The sequence below is a fragment of the Littorina saxatilis genome, linkage group LG16 (assembly GCF_037325665.1).
Source record: "Littorina saxatilis isolate snail1 linkage group LG16, US_GU_Lsax_2.0, whole genome shotgun sequence".
In the NCBI taxonomy this organism is placed as follows: domain Eukaryota; kingdom Metazoa; phylum Mollusca; class Gastropoda; order Littorinimorpha; family Littorinidae; genus Littorina; species Littorina saxatilis.
The window spans coordinates 53,469,944-53,496,658 of NC_090260.1; the positions used below are offsets into that span (position 1 = coordinate 53,469,944).

Consider the following 26,715-nt stretch of genomic DNA (forward strand, 5'->3'; position numbering starts at 1 on the left):
GTTGTTTGTTCTCATGTGTTTACACAACTAGCACATTCCGGCAAGTGTCTATACTCAAAAGAAACTTTGGCAGTACTTGAAACAACCATCTGTCATATATACATGCGAAGTCAAAAATATGTGGGATGTAAGTCAACAAACCTGTGGCAGTTTTTAAAATATTATTTCGTGAAGATTTGAAAGTGTACTCAAACGGTTGAACTATGCCTCGTGCGTAGACACACATTCCTGAAAGTTTCAACGCAACCCACTTGGTCATTGCTAAAATACATGGATTTTAGTTGACTTGGGTATCCCTCAAATTTGACACATAAACATCTCATCCGTGAGATCGACACATACATCAGTAGGTACAATGGCACAACACTAGAAATATGCAAGATGGCGAAATAAAACAACCTGTTCTGGATGGATAATCAAGTTGACTTTCTCTTCGTATACAACAGTGACCCAGTTGTGCCTCAGGAATTGTCGTCGGCTTTTTAAAAGGTACCCGAAGTTTTTGTCACATCTCTTTGTCACGTCAAGGTATCCTTATTTTGACGGCGTAAATGATGATGTTAAAAAAAAATGTGCCAGATAGCGAAGATGCGAGCCTTTAATGGCATAGACAGTTTGAATAAAATGACACAGGAATAAAAGTTTGAGTTGGGGTATGAAAATGGGTGCAATACTATTTTTGCACAGTTTAGATGCTGACAGTTTTCACAGGCATGCAAGCACATTTGCAGAGAGCTGTGCTCTGCAGTCCTTCTTAGCAGCATTTGCAGCGTTTTGTTGTACAGCTCTTCTTGCAGGCACACCTCATGAGTTCTCGGCACACGCTGGATACCTCTTGAAAGCTCGTCCAGAATGACTCCCACTTTCCAGCCTTGAACTGCCAGCCCACAGAGTTTGGAAGTCTAATAGGTAGATGGCTCTTCTCAATCTCATGTCCTGCAGCAGCACCTCACTTGTAAGGGGATTATGGTCAATTTGGCAGCTCTTTTTACTGAAGAGGTACCGTCTAGCACTGTTTACACCCAGTACGTTGCTGGTTTTGTCCTACAAATGTACACCAAAAAGCTCTTGTGCTGCCCTGTCAGTGGTACTCAGCTTACAAAGAGCAGCAGACAACCTGAAGAAAGTTTGAGTGACGTCTTCAAATGCTTGCCATACTTCCCAAGCCTTCTGATTCCCCAATACCATTGAAGAACGACATAGTGTCACAGCCTGTAAGGCTATGCAAAATGGGCAGACAGGGTGACTTCTCTTGGCCAATGGCTTTGGCAATGTGGCGATACACTTCACGAGCAGAAAAAAACGCAACACAGCTGGAATGAGAAGCAGACTGTCTGGCCTCCTCTACATCCATGGTGCAGGAAATCAGCCTGGGGTACCCTTCACACAAAAGATGAAAAGTGACATTTTTATTTGAATGTATTTGAATAATGTTTACTATCTCAGAGAGTCGGTCAAAGCCGGGTTAGCAAGTCTTCACACAACAGACCAAAATGAAAGAAAATTGTATTTCATGAATTCGTATAATTCTTACTGTTTCAGGTTAAAAAAACAAACAAACACAGTTTCCAGTGACCCAACTGATTCTGGAATCTTTCTGACCGCTACATTTATTCGCTTCAAACAGTCGCTAACAGAATGTTGACCATAGTGAGGGTTCGTACGTTAAACCCATCAAATTCACAGAGGTCGCTTACAAATGATGTGCAAACATGTTCCAATTAATACAAATAAAAATATCTTACTGTTAAGATGTATTAGGTAACAAACCTTGATACAGTAGTACTACTACTAGTGAAATCGGCTCCCTTCTGTGGCACCGGAATAAATGCAGAACGCTTGTTCCCAGGAACCGGCATGTGGTGTAACTCTTGTATATATCCTGTAAAAATAAAATTCACACCAATGCACGGTCAACTTAAAATAAGCAAAAGGATGAGAAACAAGCAACAAACCAAAATTGTAAAACTCAAAGAGCGGTACCTCTTCATTTTTCAAAACCACTTATCTCATTTGATTAGCATACACTGTATGCTTTTGTCTGTTACCTACCGTCTTTGAAAGTTTGATCACAACACTGTAAAGACATGGGGAGTGGAGTGTTTTTATCTCCAGCTGGTCATCCTACTATCTCAGTATCTGGCCTACCCTCACTCAGTTTTTGACTCTACCCCTCCCCACCTTATGGAAGTCCTTAACGTAGGCAGGACTAATCATTTATTATACCATGAACAATCTCTTTCTCCTCGCCCTTTATTCAAAGTTCGTTTAATCTGTTTAAAATCACCAGCGTGGCGATCATGATTTCCTTACTTGTAATCAACAGATAGATCTAGATCTATCAGCATCACAATCCAGCTGATGAGCTATTGCAAGATTAAACAAAGTCTCTGCATTTCAGCGCTTCACCCGATGAATAACAGACCCCAGGGGAGAATTAAACAGTAAAATGATGTGACATTGGTGAATGGATGCGTATTCTTGAAAACTTACCTTCAGAAACGTTGTTTTCGCTCAAATCAAAACACGCAATGTTGCGGAGGCCGCCATCTTGAATTTTCATGCTGCGGATATATAAAATTCTAAAAACGATCAAATTAAATACCAGAACACAAAAATACCCATGAGAGTATTTATGTCATGCATGTGTTATCAGCAGACAACTTCTGGTGCATGGAAAACCATTGAATTTTACATTTGCTGAGTTGGGAATATTTACTGCTGAGCGCTTTTGGTACGAATTTCGTCTGCTGTAAATGCAGCCTTTTATTCCCTATCAAAGACAAAAAAAACGATTTCTGAAGTGGCTCTGTATCTGAAATCCCTTAAATAATTATAAAGAACAATATCACAAAGTATGATGTTTGTTGCAAGATGTGAATGATTTATGAGTGCGTCTGCAACATACGAGCCCCACTAGTATAAATGTACCAGGATCAGCACCCTTCAAAATATTTCAGTTCACAACAGTTGTCTACCTCCAATGAACACATTCTCAGCGCTGAAAGACTGTGAAAGGGTTGATGAATCTAGCAATGCATAAAATGGCCAACAAATAAAACTGTTAGTGTGCAAAAATACTCACAAAAGTTGACGAAATATTGTTCGTTTTTTGGGGGTGGAAAACGTGACTGCGTTTTGACGTTCCACGTTCCGTTTCAGTTGACCTTCACCTTTCCAGCGAGAGACCCCCGAAATAATGACGTTTACCACAACTTCAAAACGAAACGTCCCAACGTTTCGTTTCTTAAATCTCCGTATTATTGAGTTAGCCCCGTTCTCTCCGTACGAACTATGCCTGGGAGAGGATTTCCTACGTCCTCTTGCGAGACTTGCACGGATCGAACTTACCAACTTCCACTCTCTCACTCAAATATGTGATAAAAATATAAGAAGAGTGGTTGGAACTAGTTTTGAACTCCCAATATTTACTTGGGGGGAGATCTAACCCAAGGCCTGCCGTGGGCTCGTGTCTAGAGACCCCGTTGCAGAATAAAACAAGAACCAGGAAAGACTTGGCCAATTGAAACTAATTAATAATATAAAATTATTTCACAAAACAGAACAAACGTAGAAAACAATTACAACACAAACTCGCGTCTGCTTTCACCACCACGACACACAATAAATGTTGTCACTTTGTACTTTATTTCTTAATATAATGGCAGCTAATACACATACGTACAGACAAGACGAGTTCTCAGAGGATTGGTGGACTTCAGCCTGAGCGTACAATATCTCTGTCAGGCGACAAAAGGGTTAATCCCATGCTAGATCATTCTCATACATCTACAGGGCACTCACCGACCCCAATACTAGCAGATCACACAACCATCCTTTTATCAAAAAAATCAATACACTGTCCTCTTCACAATGCCAATTATTACAAACACCCCTACCATGGACAATGTCATCACAACTTCCGGTTAAAGTTTGGATTACACTATACGGGGAGAGCACACTTGACGTTCACAACAGTCACAAATAATGATTACCGAGAGAACCCCGTAAGACAATAAAACTAGATCTAAAATAAAAAAAATAAAAAAGTAAAACCTAAAACTGAAATATGAAACTGAAACCTAAAACTGAAACCTGAACCTAAACCTGAACCTAAACCTGAACCTAAACCCCTTAGGAAAGAGTAGTCTACAAACGACGTCTGCTCCCTGTAAACACAAAAGCACACACACCCAGGGTACATTACTGCCTGTTTCACAGTGGGTATGTACATCAAGGTATTACAACCTCTTACCTGCTTTCTCTGTGTTGGAACATAATTTTCTTCACTCCCTTTCACCAAGTTTAAATGGCGATTTTATCATCAAATCTTCACAATGTCTGTCGTAATTCTTTCAATACAACTCATTAACAAAACTAACACTACATTAATAACACATTAATGCCATCTTGTTCTTCACTGAATTCAACTATAAGCAAAGGAAAGGATGTACGAACCTCTTCTCATGCCTTTTCTCTCGGTCACGCTACCTCTGGCCGAACATGAAAACCGCGGCATCCTCCTCCATCTGCAATTATTACGGAACTATCAATAGCGACTAAATTAACGATTTTGATTTCCTGTCGTATCCAAGATGTTGTCATCTCAGATTACTGACTGACTTCACTATGAAATTAATACTTTTCCCGGAAATCTACCACAATTTATGTTTTATCATAGTACACTTTCTTCTAATACTGTGTACAACACGGTTTAACAACATAGTCTCGGCTGTCACATCACGCTTCCACTTCAACTCTTAATCAACCCTGTGACGTCACCTCGTCATATGCAAGTTCAAAGCAGTACATGCCGCCTCCTAATTACACAATCAAAATCTGTCCAAACATACATTACCCACCAGTTTCTGACATTAAGCGTCCTAATTCCCCACCATAATCTATTATTTATACTATATATTAACAAACCATCACACAACTCCAAACTTTCAAACCCTCAATCTTTCCCTTTTTGATCCCACAACGTCAAAAATAGACTCTTTCACATACTACATTGGGTGTGCAAGTTAAAGATCCCACGATTGACAAAAGGGTCTTTCCTGGCAAAATTGCTTAGGCACAGTTAATAATTGTCTACCATACCCGTGTGACTTGGAATAAGGCCGTGAAAGGTAAATATGCGCCGACATGGCTGCAATCTACTGGCCGTATAAAATTTCATCTCACACGGCATCACTGCAGAGCGCCTAGAACTGTACCCACGGAATATGCGCGATATAAGCGTCATTGATTGATTGATTGAACTCAACTGAAAGTTCAATTTTCTGATCAATCGTTTTCAAAACCATTCCTTATAACTACCAACATAATATTCTCCCAAAATATCATCCTATTTTACCAATATACCTGTAATTAATCATCAATTTTCATCAAAAATATGATTTGCACCGGCGCCATCCACAAACAGGCTTTTCTCACAACAAGCACCACTTCAAATCCAACAAATTTTCATCCTTAATCTCACCATCGATCATACAAATATAAAATCAAAATTACCTCCACATCTGGCATCACAATCTACCACATTAGATCACCGGATTCTGCCAAGAATCTCTATTTCTTTCCCGATTCTTTTCTCAATACTACGCCAGCATGTCTTCTCGACTTCGCAGTCAGGCGGAAAAGGAACATTTTCGCGCGCGTCTCCAATCACATGACCCAAAAATACTCTCCTGCCAAAAACCTAAATCCTTCAGTACTCTTGATTCAAACCACTTTCCAACTCACAAATCTTTTTGAACTCATACCCTGTCAATCAAAATAAAATCTTAATAACACAAAAACGTATTTTGTTGTCAAAACATAATTGTGACCCTCCACCACGAAATGAGTCGCATGTCACCTTTGCATGATTTTCATATTTTATATTTTCCTAAAGAGTTTTTTATGCTCTATCCAGTGGTGAAAACCGTTTTAGAAAAAAGCAAAAACTGTTTGAGTTATAAGCCTGTGACTCAGGTGACCCTCACACTGTTACCATACACTCCCCGGACTTATATTAAGCCTAGCGCAGAACCGCGCGAGGTGACATGCGACTCATTTCGTGGTGGAGGGTCACAATTTGCATCAAATCTACATTTTAACCTCAGCAACGCAAAGGGAAACAAACTCGCGGTCCAATCCCTTTTTGACTAACGTAGTTGTTTCCCCTACACCGCAAATCCTTCGCACTTGGTTACATGCATATATATATAAATATTTAAAACTAGATATCTTTCTTCCCAATATGTTCATTGCCAAGTGGATGAAGTCATCAGATTTGATCTGCTGCTAGTGATAACGTTTATCAACATAAGTAAAGTTTTTTGAGCTGACTGTATTGTGTGCATTTTGTTTGCAAGTGCTGATATGTTTGACTTTGTGCTGTAATGCTTTGTCTTGTCTCTCATTCTCCATTTCAAAGTACGAGAACTCAGATTTTGTTCTGACACACTCATTGCATCATACAAACATCAATAAAGACACACACAAAAAGTGAGCCAAACAAACATTTTTCCTCAGAACATGTTATGGTATGCACAGTTGACATGAAATGGAGAGAAGACTGTGCGCAGGAAGAAGAGAGAAACATTCAAACAAATGAAAACTAACCAGTAAATTGTTTAAGGTTGCTCTTGGCCACTCTGGTGACATGTACTTTATTCTACCTATATTAGCGAAACCGATAGGCTAGATCCTGAAAGTCTAATCCTCCTCTCTGTTGCATAAACAACATCTCATCTATACTATAACGTTTAGGGTCAATACTCATTGGTTGATCGCTAAAAATTCTTGTCTTTTTAGAATTTTTGACTTTTTCCTGCCATCTTCTTATTGCAAAGGGTGACACTAAAACCATGAATTAATTGTAAGAGACTGGTCGTGGCTATACCAGTGCAATATGATATGTTCTGCGAGAAATCAGATTTCTGAATAACCATGGATTTTTCCTGTCTGCGTTCTTTTTCTTAGCCATGTTTGCAATCTGTAGTTTGAACATCAGTCTATTGTTCTCCTTAGTCAGCTTAATCATTGCAATAAGATTGCGCATAACGGGTGTGCATTAAGTTGGCATCTGCTTATACAAAACAAAAAAACAAAAAAAATATCAACAAATAAGCAAAAACAAGAGCACCCAGAAATGTTTCTGTTGTGAATGGGTCTTGTTCAGGGCTAGAGTCACACTTTTCTGGCAATCAACTAGCTGCACCATTCCTCTCCCTTGATGATCCTTGGGCCTGGCACGTCTCAAACTGGAATTCCAGATCTCGCATTGCCCATTTTCTTCTGCCTAGCCGGTGCTCTGGTCGGGGTATGTCTATCAGCACTCTTGCTGTCTGAAACATTGCCAAACAGGGTTCATTCTGTCAAAATTTATGGTAGTATTACATCTCCATGCAGGGTTCTCCACATATGTTGTCCGTTTGGGTTCAATGCCCCCAACTTCAACTTATAAAGGTGGTCATTTGGACCCACTGTAGTCATTGTCAGTGCAATACAGAACTCCCCCTGTGAATTCCCCGGTACACTTGTTTTTGTTCCTTTGGCTTCTATGGAGAGCTCTTCTAATGTTAATCAAATCGCACTCTGGAAACAACCACCCACATAAAACTTAGCTTGGCTTCCCACATTCATAAGCCTCATATACCGTAAAATCCCTAGCATAAGCCCACCCCCCCTGTGCACAGATTTAGGGCAAAATTGGGGGGTGGGCGTTTGCTAGGGATAGACCCCTTTGCACAAAGTAAGTTTTGTGCTCAACCGTGTAATTGAGTGAATACAAACCCCGAAAGCATGTAAGTTAGGTCGTGTGAGTAGAAGTGAAGAAAAAAAGAAGAAAAAAAGGACTTTGAGGCAAAGAAGGCCAACCATGAGAGAGAGAGAGAGAGAGAGAGAGAGAGAGAGAGAGAGAGAGAGAGAGAGAGAGAGAGAGAGAGAGAGAGAGAGAGAGAGAGAGAGAGAGAGAGAGAGAGAGAGAGAGAGAGAGAGAGAGAGAGAGAGAGAGAGAGAGAGAGAGAGAGAGAGAAAAGGACTGGCTCTTCTGAAAACAACACGAGCATAGTCATTCATATAAATTTATAAAGTAAAAAGAAAATCGCCAGACCTTTGCAAGGACAAACAATAACAACACAATTCCGGGAAAAAGAAACTTGATGAAATGTCGAAATGTCAACACCAATTAAGCCCTTTCTTTCTGTACAGGGAAGAAATTACACGATCGTCTTTGGAAATGAAACGTTAACTGAACTTGGATTTTGTCTTCAAAAGGCCCAATCTTTCTGAGAAAGAAAAGCCCACAAACTTAGGAAAAAAAGAGAAGAGAAACTCGAAAAAACATGAACGATGGGTGGGAGTGAGGAGAGGGGACAAAGAATAAGAAAAAACTTGACTAAATATAAAAAGGAAAGAAACACGAAAAGGTAAAGAAGGGGAAAAAAGATGACTTTTAGAACAGTCTGCACAAATCCTAGTGAAAGTGAGCCTATAGTCTCTTTGAAAAAAGCAGGGTGGGCGTTTGCTAGGTAGTTACCCCTGTGCACAACTTTTGGCCCAAAGTGGGGGGTGGGCGTTTGCTAGATGGTGGGCTTATGCTAGGGATTTTACGGTAATGATATATTGATATTGATTGATATTCATTCTTGTTCAGATTTCAAAACACACGAACAGACGAAAAGTCAATTAAATCACTCAAGCTGTAAGGCACAGACACATCATAGTGATACTAGGAACAGCATGTGTGAACAAATACATTCAACACCTTCCCATCTTCTTTACTGCGTACACACACAAAATATAACAAGAAAGTTATTTAAAAAAAAACTTACTCTGTGTTGAAATCCAGGGTATCCCAAGTTTTGTGTTGGGAAAGAGTTCTCTGCAGTTGGTGTGCCATCAAGAAAGTGTTGAGAACAAACCCTTGCAGGTGAAAAAAAAAAGCTTGTGCTGGGTTCTTCTTGTGTGTTGGATGCGGATGCAAGCTGTTGAAAACAGACAGATGCATATCAGATTTAACAATGTATGGCTCTACAAAGCAATTTTTATTGCTTTTTAATCACAGCCATGCTCTAACAACATGAAGTAAAACAAGAAACGGAAACACACTGACACAGAAAGTGAGCCACATTTTTTGATCTCATGCACGGCAGATTCAAACAAGTATTTCATGCAGTGCCGGTGTGCAGTTTTTGTAACGTTCAAAGCTGTATAAAGGCAGGTCTAGCTATTTTTGAAATCATGCTATGGAATTTGCAGAAAAAAAACAATAAATCGCATGAATGTCAGGCAATAAAATAAGTTGATCAAGAACTGTTAGTGTTGCGCTTACCTGAACGGTGGTTGGCATGAACACCACAGACTCGTGTGAAACCTGGTGAATTTTGCAAAGTTTAGCTTTCCATTTTGAAGACGGTAGCTTCCGTTGTCACACTCAATCATCGGGCAGTGACATGCCATTGTTACAATCGACAATCGCTGAATTTACATCGACAAAACAACAAAATAAACACAAGTGTCTGACTCGTCAGTCGCAGAACATACGCAAAGCTGTGTTGCAGACGATTTGTTTCCTCGAAAAAATGACGCAGCCAATGAGAGGCGTCTGTGCAGTCACGTGATTTTCCTTCTTTGTTCCATGTAAACGTCGGAACTGTTTAGTGGTGTATTAGTATCAAACGGCACGTCATAACATTCATTCATTGCTTGTCTGATTATCAAGGGAAAAAAAGTAGGGACCTTAAACGGGGTCAGGACACACCCAGGTATCATAATTCCATTTTCGGTGTGTAGTAACAGAACCTCGGAACTACGCTCATAAAGTGAATACACATTGTGGACAGGCAGACGCAGACAGAAAGTTAAAAGAAACTCTCACATTACAACTCACAGCTGGTTGAACCAAGATTAACACGCTTAACGTTACCTGTCATACGGGTAAGGTGGCATTCTCTGGAACGTTAGTGTTCAGCAATATGTGAGCTCTCCTTATCCCCATATTGTATGGTATTTTTTATCTGTTGTCTTATTATTTGTTTTGTCTTTTAATGTGCACCACACTGAAATTTCTCTGTATGAGATAATAAAGTATTCGTATTCGTATTCTTGTTTTTATATTTAGTCAAGTTTTGACTAAATATTTTAACGTAGAGGGGGGAATCGAGACAAGGGTCGTGGTGTATGTGTATGTGTGTGTGTGTGTGTGTGTGTGTGTGCGTGTGTGTGTGTGTGTGTGTGTGTGTGTGTGTGTGTGTATGCGTGTGTGTGTGTTTGTGTGTATGTCTGTCTGTCTGTCTGTGTGTGTGTGTGTGTGTGTAGAGCGATTCAGACTAAACTACTGTACCGATCTTTATGAAATTTGACATGAGAGTTCCTGGGTATGAAATCCCCATACGATTTTTTCATTTTTTTGATAAATGTCTTTGATGACGTCATATCCGGCTTTTCGTGAAAGTTGAGGCGGCACTGTCACGCTCTCATTTTTCAACCAAATTGGTTGAAAATTTGGTCAAGTAATCTTCGACAATTGCCGGGGTGTGGTATTGCATTTCAGTTTGGTGGCTTAAAAACTAATGAGTGAGTTTGGTCATTAAAAATCTGAAAATTGTAAAAAAAAATATGTTTTTTTTAAAACGATCCAAATTTACGTACATCTTATTCTTTATCATTTTCTGATTCCAAAAATAGTACCCAATATTGACGGACTGTGTGATGATATCTTCTGCACACAGTCAGTCAATGTTAGATATATTGCTAATTCTCTGGACATTTTGTATTTACTGTAAAGAAATTACAAAAGTATTTGTCTCAGTTTTGGCTGTTCCATATCCCTCCCTCTGATTATTATTTCTTTTTGTTCACTCTTTTTTTGTACTTCAGTATTTAAAAATGTCTTTTCTTTCAAAAAGTCTTTAGTCACTTGCTAAACCAAATGCTGGGATCATTACATTGTCATATATATTTGTTTATTTTTAGATTTAGGTGTTTTTGTTTTTGAAGTGGGGAAGCCATAAAGATGTCGTCGATATCAAAACTGATATCGACGGAAATGTCGTCGATATCACTTTTACAATGAGCTCAGTTTTGCCCAATTGACCAATGGAAATCCACGTAACATATGAAATAGCAATAGATAAATATGTTATATTTGGATTAAAAACAAGCTCTGAAAATTAAAAATATAAAAATTATTATCAAAATTAAATTGTCCAAATCAACTTAAAAACACTTTCATCTTATTCCTTGTCGGTTCCTGATTCCAAAAACATAATATAGATATAATATGTTTGGATTAAAAACACGCTCAGAAAGTTAAAACGAAGAGAGGTACAGAAAAGCGTGCTATCCTTCTCAGCGCCAGTACTACCCCGCTCTTCTTGTCAATTTCACTGCCTTTGCCGTGAGCGGTGGACTGACGATGCTACAAGTATACGGTCTTGCTGAGTTGCATTGCGTTCAGTTTCATTCTGTGAGTTCGACAGCTACTTGACTAAATGTTGTATTTTCGCCTTACGCGACTTGTTCTTTACTTATTTTGTCATGTTTTTATGAAGCCTAGTTTGATGCAGTCTGTTTATTCCAGACAATGTCAGAGTACAATCTCTGTGTTGCAGTGTTCCACATTGTGCAAGGTGGCAACGATGAATGACAACGTGCTGTGTGTGATGCGCGGGACGGATGACGTCATTTCACGCTGGGTTGTCTCCCTCAACAGGGCCATCATGACCGCAAGGTGGCAAGGTCAGACAGATATAAACAACTCACCGTACACACACACACACACACACACACACACACACACACACACACACACACACACACACACCCCTCCACACACACACACACACACACACACACACACACACACATATGCGGGTCATTCAATAAAGCTGTGTACCCTATCTGTAACATTCACCATGAAAAACGTATAGGTTGTTCATATTGTTTTATTAATGAATATGGTATTCAAACAAAATATAACAAGAGGCAAAGCCGTTAAGGCTCACATATGACATTATATTATACATTCCGTTCCTATTTATACAGGGCCGGACCCAGGGGGGGGGGGGGGGGGGGGGGTTCCAGGGGTTCCGGAACCCCACCCGTGGAAAAAGCATGTACCTTGCTTTGAGTGGTTTTTGGCTCACGTAAGTGTAGCCTATGCGATGGTAAACTTTGTCTGTCTGTGCGTGCGTGCGTATGTATGTATGTATGTGTGTATGTCTGTGGTAGAAACTTTAACATTTTTGGCTAAACACCGAAATACTCATTTCACGTGGTTAATTTTCAAGCACCATCTTCAAATTATTGAAGCAATGATCAACATTGTGTCGGCATGTGTGTAGTTAAAGCGTGTATCCAAAGAAAACGGGTGGTGGGGGGTTTTGAAGGGGTACAAGCAGTTGACTGATTTGTGTCGTGTTTGGCATGTAGACGGCAGGTCAGGTGTCAAGATCAGGTCAGGGGTCGCGCGAAGGATTGTGGTCCAGTTCTCACCTCGCCGATTCGCCGGGGAAGTCGTTGATTTCATGTTGTTCGGTTTCTAAGCTCCAGAAAAGTAAATAAAGAAGATACCAAAGGGAGATTTCCTACAATTTGATCTGCACAGCGTGTTTCCAATGTCCACGCGAGGAAGAGCTGTCGAAAGCGCGGCAGTCAGTGTCGATCTTGCAGCCGTATCCCGGTAAGTTCAGAGACAGATCTAGTGTCTCCCACTCTGATAGTGATAACGTGTCACCTACTGTTAATCCGTTTTGTTTTAATCCAAGCGAAGCGAGCGAAGCGAGCGAAGCTAGGTTGGTCCCACACTAGAGTTGATTTCAACCAAATGATGTGTGTGTGTGTGTGTGTGTGTGTGTGTGTGTGTGTGTGTGTGTGTGTGTGTGTGTGTGTTAGAACCCCTAAAACTTTCACAGTTTTGACTCGACTACAACAAAAATTGGCACAGGCAATGTTATTGATCCCAGAAAGGTTTTAAGACATAAATCGTTTTGATCCGACATCGACAACGGCAGTTACAAGCGCTTCCAATTTCTAAGTCATAACAAAGAAGGAGGTCAAACCCAGGTCAAGAAGACAATCAAAACTCATGACGTCAAACTCATGACATTCTCTTCAACACAAGGAGCTGAATTCAAAATGTTATGACATCTTCCATGACGTCAAACTTGAGGATTCCATTTCCAAGCTAAAGTCTTTGTGTACATCAAATCTGGTAGCACGAGATGTTGTAAGAGACACCGTGAATTACTTGCAATCCTGGTGAGTTGGTTGATATGATGGACGACGACAACGACAACAACAACAACAACAACAACAACAACAACAACAACAACAACACCTCCACCACCAACAACAAAAAAACAACACCACCACCACTAACAACAACAACAACAACAACAACAACAACAACTACAACGACACCACCACCACAACCACCACAACCACCAACAACGAGATGTTGTAAGAGACACCGTGAATTACTTGCAATCCTGGTGAGTTGGTTGATATGATGGACGACGACAACAACAACACCTCCACCACCAACAACAAAAAAACAACAACACCACCACCACCACCACTAACAACAACAACAACAACAACTACAACGACACCACCACCACAACCACCAACAACAAAAATCCATTAAAAACCGTTATTTTCCATTTCTCAACCGATTTTTATGAACATTTGTGAAAAGGTCCGTTGTCCCTTACTGAAGATATCGAGATGTTGGACGAGACTTCGTTATTTACTTGTAATCAGGTAATCTAGGTGTACATCAAATCTCGTAGCACGAGATGTTGGACGAGACTTCGTCATTTGCTTGTAATCAGGTAATCTTGGTGTACATGAAATCTGGTAGCACGAGATGTTGGACGAGACGTCGTCATTTACTTGTAATCAGGTAATCTAGGTGTACATCATATCTCGTAGCACGAGATGTTGGACGAGACTTCGTCATTTGCTTGTAATCGCTCTCTCTCTCTCTCTCTCTCTCTCTCTCTCTCTCTCTCTCTCTCTCTCTCTCTCTCTCTCTCTCTCTCTCTCTCTCTCTCTCTCTCTCTCTCTCTCTCTCTCTCTCTCTCTCTCTCTCTCTCTCTCTCTCTCTCTCTCTGCCAAACATATATGCATTTACCATCCAAAGCACTGCATTTTCCGAGGAAAGATATCATCATAAACAGAGAGAGAGAGAGAGAGAGAGAGAGAGAGAGAGAGAGAGAGAGAGAGAGAGAGAGAGAGAGAGAGAGAGAGAGAGAGAGAGAGAGAGAGAGAGAGAGAGAGAGAGAGAGAGTAAACAAGTATGAAACAATAACAACAAAACAACAACAAGAACATTACACACAAAAAAGGACAGTATTGTCATCAAAACAACAACAACAACAAACACAACAGCCACAACAACAACCACAACAACTGACAAGATTTCTAGGTGTGGAACCTCTCTCTCTCTCTTTCTCTCTCCATCTCTCTCTCTCTCTCTCTCTCTCTCTCTCTCTCTCTCTCTCTCTCTCTCTCTCTCTCTCTCTCTCTCTCTCTCTCTCTCCCTCTCTCTCTCTCTCTCAATGATGGCTCCTTCGCTTGGGGTATGCAGTGCCAGGCACTGCACTTCTACTTAATTTTTTTTTATTTCAGCAGACACGGATGTCAAACACAGTGCTAGGCAGTCACCTCTAGTGAAATGAGTTGATCTAAAGTGCCTGTAATGTTTGGATGTCTTTGCTCGTGGTTCGATTTATGTGAATTTCAAGACTTGCAGTAGAGTCTCAAGTTAAGTTTACTCTGCCCGAAAAAAACTGTCCACCATTTACTTGAACATGCAGATATAAGGAAACGGAATGAATCTGTTCTCAAAGTCAAAATGATCACGATTTTTTCCTCAGATTCAAAACATGCACTGTCATGGTTTTGTCTGTACAATTTAGTAAGTCTTAAGTACTTTGCAACAACTTCCTTGAACGTGAAAGACAGTTTTTGAATGCTAGATCTGTATCGCGTTTCATTCCAGACTCGATCCTCTCTTTGATTGTAGATCTACTGTTTGCTGTTTACGCACTATCATATGATTCGCTATGTAACGTTTGGTAAGCTTACCTTGCCACAGCTTTCTTGTCTTTGTTGGCATTTCTGGCTGTGTTGACCGTCAGAATTATTTTAAGAACCAGGCTGCTGCAGTCGACATGTTTCGCATATTGTAGGGTTACCATGCTGCATAGGTAAAGTGGCTTGTATAACCTGACTATTCTGTTTCAAAACACTGTTTATATTTGTGTAGGTTGTAGTCATCATAACTAATCGCATTTTGCCATTTGTTTCAGAAAGGAGGTTAACCTACAACAAGATCGACGCTATGTCAGATATATTCCTCAGCCACATGAAGACTTCCGAATTTAGATCTACTCGGCATGGTGACAAGTCTTGATGAAAAGTATAGGACTGAGGACAGCAGTGGAAAAAGTGCCCACATGGCAGGTACCTAACCTATTACCCTAGTCATTTTATCTGTTTGCCTTCTTTTGAAAATTATACATGGAGTTGATATGATGCGTTAGTTTTAACTGTGTGTGTGTGTGTGCGTGTGTGTGTGTGTGTGTGTGTGTGTGTGTGTGTGTGTGTGTGTGTGTGTGTGTGTGTGTGTTTGTGTGTTTGTGTGTGTGTGTGTTACGGAGTGAGTGAGTTTGTGTTATGTTACTGTTTGTTGATTTCTTACGGGAGCCTTGAAGGCTTCGCCTCTTGGTTTTTTTTTTTTTTTTAAATAAATTTTGTGTGTGTCTCTAACAAATTTTATTCAATGTGAAATCCGATGAGAAAAAGGTACCCTCCCCCCCCCCCCCCCCCCCCCCCCACCAACTCACACTGACAGGCCTTAACCCTCAAAACAAGGCCCAGAATGCACCAGATTGCACAGATTTTAACCGTTTTTCAAAAATTTTCTGGGGGAGCATGCCCCCGGACCCCCCTAGTTCGCGCGCCTGTTTGCAGGCGCGCGCTTGTGGCTTCGCCACTTCGCTGATTTGCCCCCCCCCAAAAAAAAAGGAGGAACCCCCCCCTTACAACTCATTTGGTCCGGCCCTGTTATACAAAGTGTAATTTTGTTTTTTCAAACAAGTAATCATTATTTACAGTGATGAATGAGTGGTTACTTACCTGACTCAATAAACAGATCTTATTTGTACTTCAAATCTTGCAGAATATCTGTTCGACCTGACCGGACCGTAGCTGTTCATTACTGCCACCCTGAAAATATACCACTGACATAGTTAACACTTGATGAAAATGTATGCAATTACAAAAGACACTTAAATTTGTTATAACAGGTTATAGCACTTCAATTGATACTAAGAAAGTAAACAGCTGGTTTACTTTTTTTTATACATTATTGTACAGTAAATTACACTTTTTGTAAAACAGGATACAGAACTTCTTTAGTCATTTAACAATTGCTCCTGGGTTGTTGAGGCTAAGTCGGCGAAAAACATACTACAAAATAAAAACTCTGAAGAATAAAAATGAGAAAAGTGAGCCTATTACTAAGAGTATGACCGGCACGGTTGGCCTAGTGGTAAGGCGTCCGCCCCGTGATCGGGAGGTCGTGGGTTCGAACCCCGGCCGGGTCATACCTAAGACTTTAAAATTCTGTCTTGTGTGTGGCGCACGTTATATGGCCCTTCGTGGTGGGCTGGGCGTTAAGCAAACAAACAAACTATGAGTATGGCTGGGGGACACTGCATTCTGTAAAATTTGATTAATATTTTTTTTAAATGAATAAAATCTGAATTTGACAGTTGGTTTAAACACAAGTTTATTTTAACAAGGGTTACAATCATGACATGTATACACAGTTCACAGAAACAGCAACAAGCTAGAAGCTTATAGTGGTGTTCCTGCATGACAGTACAACATAAGTTTATTTTAACAAAGGTTACGATCATGACATGTATACACAGTTCACAGAAACAGCAACAAGCTAGAAGCTTATAGTGGTGTTCCTGCATGACAGTACAACATAAGTTTATTTTAACAAGGGTTACAATCATGACATGTATACACAGTTCACAGAAACAGCAACAAGCTAGAAGCTTATAGATAGTGGTGTTCCTGCATGACAGTACAACATAAGTTTATTTTAACAAAGGTTACGATCATGACATGTATACACAGTTCACAGAAACAGCAACAAGCTAGAAGCTTATAGTGGTGTTCCTGCATGACAGTACAACATAAGTTTATTTTAACAAGGGTTACAATCATGACATGTATACACAGTTCACAGAAACAGCAACAAGCTAGAAGCTTATAGTGGTGTTCCTGCATGACAGTACAACATAAGTTTATTTTAACAAGGGTTACAATCATGACATGTATACACAGTTCACAGAAACAGCAACAAGCTAGAAGCTTATAGTGGTGTTCCTGCATGACAGTACAACATAAGTTTATTTTAACAAGGGTTACAATCATGACATGTATACACAGTTCACAGAAACAGCAACAAGCTAGAAGCTTATAGTGGTGTTCCTGCATGACAGTACAACATAAGTTTATTTTAACAAGGGTTACAATCATGACATGTATACACAGTTCACAGAAACAGCAACAAGCTAGACGCTTATAGTGGTGTTCCTGCATGACAGTACAACATAAGTTTATTTTAACAAGGGTTACAATCATGACATGTATACACAGTTCACAGAAACAGCAACAAGCTAGAAGCTTATAGTGGTGTTCCTGCATGACAGTACAACATAAGTTTATTTTAACAAGGGTTACAATCATGACATGTATACACAGTTCACAGAAACAGCAACAAGCTAGAAGCTTATAGTGGTGTTCCTGCATGACAGTACAACATAAGTTTATTTTAACAAGGGTTACAATCATGACATGTATACACAGTTCACAGAAACAGCAACAAGCTAGAAGCTTATAGTGGTGTTCCTGCATGACAGTACAACATAAGTTTATTTTAACAAGGGTTACAATCATGACATGTATACACAGTTCACAGAAACAGCAACAAGCTAGAAGCTTATAGTGGTGTTCCTGCATGACAGTACAACATAAGTTTATTTTAACAAGGGTTACAATCATGACATGTATACACAGTTCACAGAAACAGCAACAAGCTAGAAGCTTATAGTGGTGTTCCTGCATGACAGTACAACATAAGTTTATTTTAACAAGGGTTACAATCATGACATGTATACACAGTTCACAGAAACAGCAACAAGCTAGAAGCTTATAGTGGTGTTCCTGCATGACAGTACAACATAAGTTTATTTTAACAAAGGTTACAATCATGACATGTATACACAGTTCACAGAAACAGCAACAAGCTAAGCTTATAGTGGTGTTCCTGCATGACAGTACAACATAAGTTTATTTTAACAAGGGTTACAATCATGACATGTATACACAGTTCACAGAAACAGCAACAAGCTAGAAGCTTATAGTGGTGTTCCTGCATGACAGTACAACATAAGTTTATTTTAACAAGGGTTACAATCATGACATGTATACACAGTTCACAGAAACAGCAACAAGCTAGAAGCTTATAGTGGTGTTCCTGCATGACAGTACAACATAAGTTTATTTTAACAAAGGTTACAATCATGACATGTATACACAGTTCACAGAAACAGCAACAAGCTAGAAGCTTATAGTGGTGTTCCTGCATGACAGTACAACATAAGTTTATTTTAACAAAGGTTACAATCATGACATGTATACACAGTTCACAGAAACAGCAACAAGCTAGAAGCTTATAGTGGTGTTCCTGCATGACAGTACAACATAAGTTTATTTTAACAAGGGTTACAATCATGACATGTATACAAAGTTCACAGAAACAGCAACAAGCTAGAAGCTTATAGTGGTGTTCCTGCATGACAGTACAACATAAGTTTATTTTAACAAGGGTTACAATCATGACATGTATACAAAGTTCACAGAAACAGCAACAAGCTAGAAGCTTATAGTGGTGTTCCTGCATGACAGTACAACATAAGTTTATTTTAACAAGGGTTACAATCATGAAATGTATACAAAGTTCACAGAAACAGCAACAAGCTAGAAGCTTATAGTGGTGTTCCTGCATGACAGTACAACATAAGTTTATTTTAACAAGGGTTACAATCATGACATGTATACAAAGTTCACAGAAACAGCAACAAGCTAGAAGCTTATAGTGGTGTTCCTGCATGACAGTACAACATAAGTTTATTTTAACAAGGGTTACAATCATGACATGTATACACAGTTCACAGAAACAGCAACAAGCTAGAAGCTTATAGTGGTGTTCCTGCATGACAGTACAACATAAGTTTATTTTAACAAGGGTTACAATCATGACATGTATACAAAGTTCACAGAAACAGCAACAAGCTAGAAGCTTATAGTGGTGTTCCTGCATGACAGTACAACATAAGTTTATTTTAACAAGGGTTACAATCATGACATGTATACAAAGTTCACAGAAACAGCAACAAGCTAGAAGCTTATAGTGGTGTTCCTGCATGACAGTACAACATAAGTTTATTTTAACAAGGGTTACAATCATGACATGTATACACAGTTCACAGAAACAGCAACAAGCTAGAAGCTTATAGTGGTGTTCCTGCATGACAGTACAACATAAGTTTATTTTAACAAGGGTTACAATCATGACATGTATACACAGTTCACAGAAACAGCAACAAGCTAGAAGCTTATAGTGGTGTTCCTGCATGACAGTACAACATAAGTTTATTTTAACAAGGGTTACAATCATGACATGTATACACAGTTCACAGAAACAGCAACAAGCTAGAAGCTTATAGTGGTGTTCCTGCATGACAGTACAACATAAGTTTATTTTAACAAGGGTTACAATCATGACATGTATACACAGTTCACAGAAACAGCAACAAGCTAGAAGCTTATAGTGGTGTTCCTGCATGACAGTACAACATAAGTTTATTTTAACAAGGGTTACAATCATGACATGTATACACAGTTCACAGAAACAGCAACAAGCTAGAAGCTTATAGTGGTGTTCCTGCATGACAGTACAACATAAGTTTATTTTAACAAAGGTTACAATCATGACATGTATACACAGTTCACAGAAACAGCAACAAGCTAGAAGCTTATAGTGGTGTTCCTGCATGACAGTACAACATAAGTTTATTTTAACAAAGGTTACAATCATGACATGTATACACAGTTCACAGAAACAGCAACAAGCTAGAAGCTTATAGTGGTGTTCCTGCATGACAGTACAACATAAGTTTATTTTAACAAGGGTTACAATCATGACATGTATACACAGTTCACAGAAACAGCAACAAGCTAGAAGCTTATAGTGGTGTTCCTGCATGACAGTACAACATAAGTTTATTTTAACAAGGGTTACAATCATGACATGTATACACAGTTCACAGAAACAGCAACAAGCTAGAAGCTTATAGTGGTGTTCCTGCATGACAGTACAACATAAGTTTATTTTAACAAGGGTTACAATCATGACATGTATACACAGTTCACAGAAACAGCAACAAGCTAGAAGCTTATAGTGGTGTTCCTGCATGACAGTACAACATAAGTTTATTTTAACAAGGGTTACAATCATGACATGTATACACAGTTCACAGAAACAGCAACAAGCTAGAAGCTTATAGTGGTGTTCCTGCATGACAGTACAACATAAGTTTATTTTAACAAGGGTTACAATCATGACATGTATACACAGTTCACAGAAACAGCAACAAGCTAGAAGCTTATAGTGGTGTTCCTGCATGACAGTACAACATAAGTTTATTTTAACAAGGGTTACAATCATGACATGTATACACAGTTCACAGAAACAGCAACAAGCTAGAAGCTTATAGTGGTGTTCCTGCATGACAGTACAACATAAGTTTATTTTAACAAGGGTTACAATCATGACATGTATACACAGTTCACAGAAACAGCAACAAGCTAGAAGCTTATAGTGGTGTTCCTGCATGACAGTACAACATAAGTTTATTTTAACAAGGGTTACAATCATGACATGTATACATAGTTCACAGAAACAGCAACAAGCTAGAAGCTTATAGTGGTGTTCCTGCATGACAGTACAACATAAGTTTATTTTAACAAAGGTTACAATCATGACATGTATACACAGTTCACAGAAACAGCAACAAGCTAGAAGCTTATAGTGGTGTTCCTGCATGACAGTACAACATAAGTTTATTTTAACAAAGGTTACAATCATGACATGTATACACAGTTCACAGAAACAGCAACAAGCTAGAAGCTTATAGTGGTGTTCCTGCATGACAGTACAACATAAGTTTATTTTAACAAAGGTTACAATCATGACATGTATACACAGTTCACAGAAACAGCAACAAGCTAGAAGCTTATAGTGGTGTTCCTGCATGACAGTACAACATAAGTTTATTTTAACAAAGGTTACAATCATGACATGTATACACAGTTCACAGAAACAGCAACAAGCTAGAAGCTTATAGTGGTGTTCCTGCATGACAGTACAACATAAGTTTATTTTAACAAGGGTTACAATCATGACATGTATACACAGTTCACAGAAACAGCAACAAGCTAGAAGCTTATAGTGGTGTTCCTGCATGACAGTACAACATAAGTTTATTTTAACAAAGGTTACAATCATGACATGTATACACAGTTCACAGAAACAGCAACAAGCTAGAAGCTTATAGTGGTGTTCCTGCATGACAGTACAACATAAGTTTATTTTAACAAAGGTTACAATCATGACATGTATACACAGTTCACAGAAACAGCAACAAGCTAGAAGCTTATAGTGGTGTTCCTGCATGACAGTACAACATAAGTTTATTTTAACAAAGGTTACAATCATGACATGTATACACAGTTCACAGAAACAGCAACAAGCTAGAAGCTTATAGTGGTGTTCCTGCATGACAGTACAACATAAGTTTATTTTAACAAGGGTTACAATCATGACATGTATACACAGTTCACAGAAACAGCAACAAGCTAGAAGCTTATAGTGGTGTTCCTGCATGACAGTACAACATAAGTTTATTTTAACAAGGGTTACAATCATGACATGTATACACAGTTCACAGAAACAGCAACAAGCTAGAAGCTTATAGTGGTGTTCCTGCATGACAGTACAACATAAGTTTATTTTAACAAGGGTTACAATCATGACATGTATACACAGTTCACAGAAACAGCAACAAGCTAGAAGCTTATAGTGGTGTTCCTGCATGACAGTACAACATAAGTTTATTTTAACAAGGGTTACAATCATGACATGTATACACAGTTCACAGAAACAGCAACAAGCTAGAAGCTTATAGTGGTGTTCCTGCATGACAGTACAACATAAGTTTATTTTAACAAGGGTTACAATCATGACATGTATACACAGTTCACAGAAACAGCAACAAGCTAGAAGCTTATAGTGGTGTTCCTGCATGACAGTACAACATAAGTTTATTTTAACAAGGGTTACAATCATGACATGTATACACAGTTCACAGAAACAGCAACAAGCTAGAAGCTTATAGTGGTGTTCCTGCATGACAGTACAACATAAGTTTATTTTAACAAAGGTTACAATCATGACATGTATACACAGTTCACAGAAACAGCAACAAGCTAGAAGCTTATAGTGGTGTTCCTGCATGACAGTACAACATAAGTTTATTTTAACAAGGGTTACAATCATGACATGTATACACAGTTCACAGAAACAGCAACAAGCTAGAAGCTTATAGTGGTGTTCCTGCATGACAGTACAACATAAGTTTATTTTAACAAGGGTTACAATCATGACATGTATACACAGTTCACAGAAACAGCAACAAGCTAGAAGCTTATAGTGGTGTTCCTGCATGACAGTACAACATAAGTTTATTTTAACAAGGGTTACAATCATGACATGTATACACAGTTCACAGAAACAGCAACAAGCTAGAAGCTTATAGTGGTGTTCCTGCATGACAGTACAACATAAGTTTATTTTAACAAGGGTTACAATCATGACATGTATACACAGTTCACAGAAACAGCAACAAGCTAGAAGCTTATAGTGGTGTTCCTGCATGACAGTACAACATAAGTTTATTTTAACAAAGGTTACAATCATGACATGTATACACAGTTCACAGAAACAGCAACAAGCTAGAAGCTTATAGTGGTGTTCCTGCATGACAGTACAACATAAGTTTATTTTAACAAAGGTTACAATCATGACATGTATACACAGTTCACAGAAACAGCAACAAGCTAGAAGCTTATAGTGGTGTTCCTGCATGACAGTACAACATAAGTTTATTTTAACAAGGGTTACAATCATGACATGTATACACAGTTCACAGAAACAGCAACAAGCTAGAAGCTTATAGTGGTGTTCCTGCATGACAGTACAACATAAGTTTATTTTAACAAGGGTTACAATCATGACATGTATACACAGTTCACAGAAACAGCAACAAGCTAGAAGCTTATAGTGGTGTTCCTGCATGACAGTACAACATAAGTTTATTTTAACAAGGGTTACAATCATGACATGTATACACAGTTCACAGAAACAGCAACAAGCTAGAAGCTTATAGTGGTGTTCCTGCATGACAGTACAACATAAGTTTATTTTAACAAAGGTTACAATCATGACATGTATACACAGTTCACAGAAACAGCAACAAGCTAGAAGCTTATAGTGGTGTTCCTGCATGACAGTACAACATAAGTTTATTTTAACAAAGGTTACAATCATGACATGTATACACAGTTCACAGAAACAGCAACAAGCTAGAAGCTTATAGTGGTGTTCCTGCATGACAGTACAACATAAGTTTATTTTAACAAGGGTTACAATCATGACATGTATACACAGTTCACAGAAACAGCAACAAGCTAGAAGCTTATAGTGGTGTTCCTGCATGACAGTACAACATAAGTTTATTTTAACAAGGGTTACAATCATGACATGTATACACAGTTCACAGAAACAGCAACAAGCTAGAAGCTTATAGTGGTGTTCCTGCATGACAGTACAACATAAGTTTATTTTAACAAGGGTTACAATCATGACATGTATACACAGTTCACAGAAACAGCAACAAGCTAGAAGCTTATAGTGGTGTTCCTGCATGACAGTACAACATAAGTTTATTTTAACAAGGGTTACAATCATGACATGTATACACAGTTCACAGAAACAGCAACAAGCTAGAAGCTTATAGTGGTGTTCCTGCATGACAGTACAACATAAGTTTATTTTAACAAGGGTTACAATCATGACATGTATACACAGTTCACAGAAACAGCAACAAGCTAGAAGCTTATAGTGGTGTTCCTGCATGACAGTACAACATAAGTTTATTTTAACAAGGGTTACAATCATGACATGTATACACAGTTCACAGAAACAGCAACAAGCTAGAAGCTTATAGTGGTGTTCCTGCATGACAGTACAACATAAGTTTATTTTAACAAAGGTTACAATCATGACATGTATACACAGTTCACAGAAACAGCAACAAGCTAGAAGCTTATAGTGGTGTTCCTGCATGACAGTACAACATAAGTTTATTTTAACAAGGGTTACAATCATGACATGTATACACAGTTCACAGAAACAGCAACAAGCTAGAAGCTTATAGTGGTGTTCCTGCATGACAGTACAACATAAGTTTATTTTAACAAGGGTTACAATCATGACATGTATACACAGTTCACAGAAACAGCAACAAGCTAGAAGCTTATAGTGGTGTTCCTGCATGACAGTACAACATAAGTTTATTTTAACAAGGGTTACAATCATGACATGTATACACAGTTCACAGAAACAGCAACAAGCTAGAAGCTTATAGTGGTGTTCCTGCATGACAGTACAACATAAGTTTATTTTAACAAGGGTTACAATCATGACATGTATACACAGTTCACAGAAACAGCAACAAGCTAGAAGCTTATAGTGGTGTTCCTGCATGACAGTACAACATAAGTTTATTTTAACAAAGGTTACAATCATGACATGTATACACAGTTCACAGAAACAGCAACAAGCTAGAAGCTTATAGTGGTGTTCCTGCATGACAGTACAACATAAGTTTATTTTAACAAGGGTTACAATCATGACATGTATACACAGTTCACAGAAACAGCAACAAGCTAGAAGCTTATAGTGGTGTTCCTGCATGACAGTACAACATAAGTTTATTTTAACAAGGGTTACAATCATGACATGTATACACAGTTCACAGAAACAGCAACAAGCTAGAAGCTTATAGTGGTGTTCCTGCATGACAGTACAACATAAGTTTATTTTAACAAGGGTTACAATCATGACATGTATACACAGTTCACAGAAACAGCAACAAGCTAGAAGCTTATAGTGGTGTTCCTGCATGACAGTACAACATAAGTTTATTTTAACAAAGGTTACAATCATGACATGTATACACAGTTCACAGAAACAGCAACAAGCTAGAAGCTTATAGTGGTGTTCCTGCATGACAGTACAACATAAGTTTATTTTAACAAGGGTTACAATCATGACATGTATACACAGTTCACAGAAACAGCAACAAGCTAGAAGCTTATAGTGGTGTTCCTGCATGACAGTACAACATAAGTTTATTTTAACAAGGGTTACAATCATGACATGTATACACAGTTCACAGAAACAGCAACAAGCTAGAAGCTTATAGTGGTGTTCCTGCATGACAGTACAACATAAGTTTATTTTAACAAGGGTTACAATCATGACATGTATACACAGTTCACAGAAACAGCAACAAGCTAGAAGCTTATAGTGGTGTTCCTGCATGACAGTACAACATAAGTTTATTTTAACAAGGGTTACAATCATGACATGTATACACAGTTCACAGAAACAGCAACAAGCTAGAAGCTTATAGTGGTGTTCCTGCATGACAGTACAACATAAGTTTATTTTAACAAAGGTTACAATCATGACATGTATACACAGTTCACAGAAACAGCAACAAGCTAGAAGCTTATAGTGGTGTTCCTGCATGACAGTACAACATAAGTTTATTTTAACAAAGGTTACAATCATGACATGTATACACAGTTCACAGAAACAGCAACAAGCTAGAAGCTTATAGTGGTGTTCCTGCATGACAGTACAACATAAGTTTATTTTAACAAGGGTTACAATCATGACATGTATACACAGTTCACAGAAACAGCAACAAGCTAGAAGCTTATAGTGGTGTTCCTGCATGACAGTACAACATAAGTTTATTTTAACAAGGGTTACAATCATGACATGTATACACAGTTCACAGAAACAGCAACAAGCTAGAAGCTTATAGTGGTGTTCCTGCATGACAGTACAACATAAGTTTATTTTAACAAGGGTTACAATCATGACATGTATACACAGTTCACAGAAACAGCAACAAGCTAGAAGCTTATAGTGGTGTTCCTGCATGACAGTACAACATAAGTTTATTTTAACAAAGGTTACAATCATGACATGTATACACAGTTCACAGAAACAGCAACAAGCTAGAAGCTTATAGTGGTGTTCCTGCATGACAGTACAACATAAGTTTATTTTAACAAAGGTTACAATCATGACATGTATACACAGTTCACAGAAACAGCAACAAGCTAGAAGCTTATAGTGGTGTTCCTGCATGACAGTACAACATAAGTTTATTTTAACAAGGGTTACAATCATGACATGTATACACAGTTCACAGA

The 26,715-nt window shown here is 38.7% G+C and overlaps 2 long non-coding RNA genes across 2 annotated transcripts in view; one reads left to right on the forward strand and one right to left on the reverse strand.

Moving 5' to 3' along the window:
• LOC138951001 (uncharacterized) overlaps positions 1–26,715 on the forward strand; it is a 72,865-nt gene that overhangs the window by 11,884 nt on the left and 34,266 nt on the right. The window contains exon 2 of the long non-coding RNA XR_011450916.1: positions 11,607–11,733. This is a non-coding gene — a long non-coding RNA (uncharacterized lncRNA). The remainder of the gene's footprint in view (positions 1–11,606; positions 11,734–26,715) is intronic.
• On the reverse strand, positions 875–2,580 carry LOC138951234 (uncharacterized). Its single transcript, XR_011451063.1, has 3 exons — positions 2,494–2,580; positions 1,771–1,882; positions 875–1,380 (listed from the first exon to the last, which is right to left on the reverse strand). It is a non-coding gene; the product is annotated as an uncharacterized lncRNA (long non-coding RNA).